Source organism: Papaver somniferum, chromosome 5 (assembly GCF_003573695.1).
Source record: "Papaver somniferum cultivar HN1 chromosome 5, ASM357369v1, whole genome shotgun sequence".
Taxonomy (NCBI): Eukaryota; Viridiplantae; Streptophyta; class Magnoliopsida; order Ranunculales; family Papaveraceae; genus Papaver; species Papaver somniferum.
In genome coordinates, this window is record NC_039362.1 from 197,967,861 (window position 1) to 197,970,836 (window position 2,976).

Genomic DNA, 2,976 nt, shown 5'->3' on the forward strand with positions numbered 1-2,976 from the left:
GATCATCTCTTGGCACTCAAATGAACCCACAATCCATTTTTACACCAATCAATAGAATTAGAGTAAAAAAAGAGTAATTTTAAATTGATCTCCAACAAGGTTTTAAAAAGCGAAAGCGTGGGGCGAAGCGCTTTCATATCAAAGCGTAAAGCGTTGCAAAAGCGTAAAGCGAAAGCGAGCTTTATAAAATATATAATAATATATATAAATAAGAAGTCTCCAACCTAATAAAAGAAAATTACGAACTTCAGACATAATACATAATTAAACTAACTAAGCATACTGATACACCTATTCTATTCAAGAGTTATCAAAGTATACTAGCCACGAATTTTTGCATCATTCATATCATCATGTAGGCAGTCATTGTCATCATGATCATCATTCCCAACTTTTGCATCATAGAAGAAGAGGCAGAAGAAGAAACATTTCTAAAAGAGGGAATAAAAAAAATTAGGTTTATAAGTATTAGCAAACGTGTAACAGGCCCAATTGAGCCTCAAAGCCCAACTTTTTATCTTCTAATATATACCAAATCACAGAGCGGTGCTCTAGAAGCGCCTATGACCTAAAGCGCAAAAAAGCACCCAAAAGCGCACCCCAGAAGCGCCTTTTTAAACCATGATCTCCAATATTTCTTATGTTTAAGGTTGTCTGTATTAGAGGAGTAATGGATTACGAAATATATGCTATTGTTTTTCATTGCAGCGAGAATTGCTGATTCCAGTTTACTTTTGAGGAGGCTTTAAAACTAAGTTAGGTTGCTGTTTTTCATTGCAGTATTAACCGTAACACATAATCAGATTTAGTTTATAAGAATAAGTAAGTATATGGTTTTTAGGTGGAGTGTTGATCCTCAACACCATTGACTCTATCACAACTACAATCTACACAATAACAGTAGCAATACTGATACTTTTTTATTTTTTGTTTTGTGTTTCTTTTCAGTCAAGACATGATCGAGGCCTTGCAGCGCACAATTGAGGGGGAACATAAAGCCCAAGGGTTAATTTTGGTTTCACATATGCTTTTTTGTTTACTACTCCGGTACAAATAGTGAATTTTTTTCTATATTGACTAGGTATGTATTAATTAATAAGTACACTGGTTATTATTTTTGTTGAATGCTATTGGAAATGGCTTTATATTTCTATCAACTCCTATCACCATCTTTTCAAACACTGTCCAACAAAGATAAAAAAAGAAAGAAAATAAAAACAAACACCAAATCAATATCCGAAGCGAGGGGCGAGGAGAAGCCGAGCTATACCAAATCGAAAATCCTCGGCATGCATCGGGAATAGGTGAGAGGAATCCAAACCACACCAAATTAAAAATCCTAAGCATGCATCGAACCACACAAGATTAATAATCCTAAGTATGCATCGGGACGAGGCGACGCCGATCCACACAAAATCAAAAATTCTATGCGACGGGGCGAGGTGAAGCCAAGCCATATCAAATCAAAAACTCCTTAGCATGCATTGGGGCGAGGCGAGCCGAGCCACACCAAATCAAAACTCCTAAATAATGGGGCGGTGGAAACCCTGCGACAACAAGTAAAAAATGCGAGCCGGGGCGAGACGAAGCCACATCACACCAAACCAAAAATATGGTTAAAAGAAAATAAAATGTGTATGGTTTTCGGGTCCCCGGTGCGTAGCACGGGCACAAAATCTAGTTGGATTGGTAACACCAGTAGAATTTGGAAATTCCCCGTAGCTGCCATGCAAATTTCAATTTGAAAATTCCCCGTAGCTGCCATGCAAATTTCACTTAGTAAGTTCATTGACACGAAAACCTACAAAAAAAAAAAAAAAAAAAAAGAAGTGATGAACCTTCCAATTTCCAACACCAACTGATTGTTCACCATTGGCATATGAACTGACAAAATAATGAAAGGATCATGTTTTGGCAAAGAAAAGATATAAGGTCTTTCCAGTAGAAAGGCCATGTCAATAGGTGATGCGGTTCAAGCAAGAAAAGCCAGCAGATATGTTCCAGTCTTTTGACAAGGATGAAACTATGCTTTCCCTATTTCTCAGGCTCCAAAAAACAATCTCTCTTTCTGATGGATTCCACAGACTCTCTTCCAGGTGCAGGCAGAGTGACGTCTGTTGTTGAACGATATGCAGCAAACCAAGGTTCGAAAGAGTCTGGAAGAACGAAGTAAACCAAACTTAAATTTAGGAAAAAATGAAGAAGGTACCTATAAAAAAACAAAGGCTGTTTAAATAGGGCAATGCATTCATTCCAACAAAAACTAAATTCATCTAAAAACATACAAAATGATTGCTGAGTGTAAACCCGCTACCTGCTACCACAATATTTAGTACTCATGAAACACACAAAGTCATGTCAAACCAGTTGTGGAAGAACATAGCCCTAGCTACTTCACAGTTTGCTCCAAACAAGAAGATAAAGAACCATGTAGACTATTATGTTCCTGTGCTGCATATCTCATGTTGCCCTATAGGGAGACCGTAAGAATTGTAAATTAACATATTCGCAATGTGGAATATTAAGTTTGCACAAACAGACATTAAATTCATCATTTACATAAACTTGAGCTTCACTTCCTAAACTTGTATTGCAGTAGCTCCAAAAGATGCAATTATCTTCTAAGAAGAAAAACTAAAAGTAAAGACTAGGCTGAAACTAAAGTATTATAATAAGAGCTGTAAACACATTCATTAGCTATTGACACATTCGCTATACCTCATTTGCGTTGGATTTTATCAATCTCTGCGAGCACTTCACTTTCATCCTTCCCACCATGTTTGCATCGGATTTCATCAATCTCTGAGAGCACTTTCCTCCTTAGTTCCATGTAGTGCTCGAAGCGAGGAGTTTTCAATTTGGACAATGTAACATAACTCTTCACTAGGATCTGTAATTAGAATAAATAAATAAATAGTGAATTCAGAGCATATAACAAAACAATTCGCATCCATTCTAGAAACTTTGAATTTATAC

The 2,976-nt window shown here is 36.7% G+C and overlaps 1 long non-coding RNA gene across 2 annotated transcripts; it reads right to left on the reverse strand.

Moving 5' to 3' along the window:
* Positions 1-1,091: 1,091 nt before the first annotated feature.
* Positions 1,092-2,770, reverse strand: LOC113284222. Of its 2 annotated transcripts, XR_003328038.1 has the most exons (3): positions 2,719-2,770; positions 1,839-2,156; positions 1,092-1,758 (listed from the first exon to the last, which is right to left on the reverse strand). It is a non-coding gene; the product is annotated as an uncharacterized LOC113284222 (long non-coding RNA). The 2 variants fall into 2 exon arrangements; XR_003328039.1 differs by lacking the exon at positions 1,092-1,758 and having other exon boundaries at positions 1,821-2,156.
* Positions 2,771-2,976: the final 206 nt, after the last annotated feature.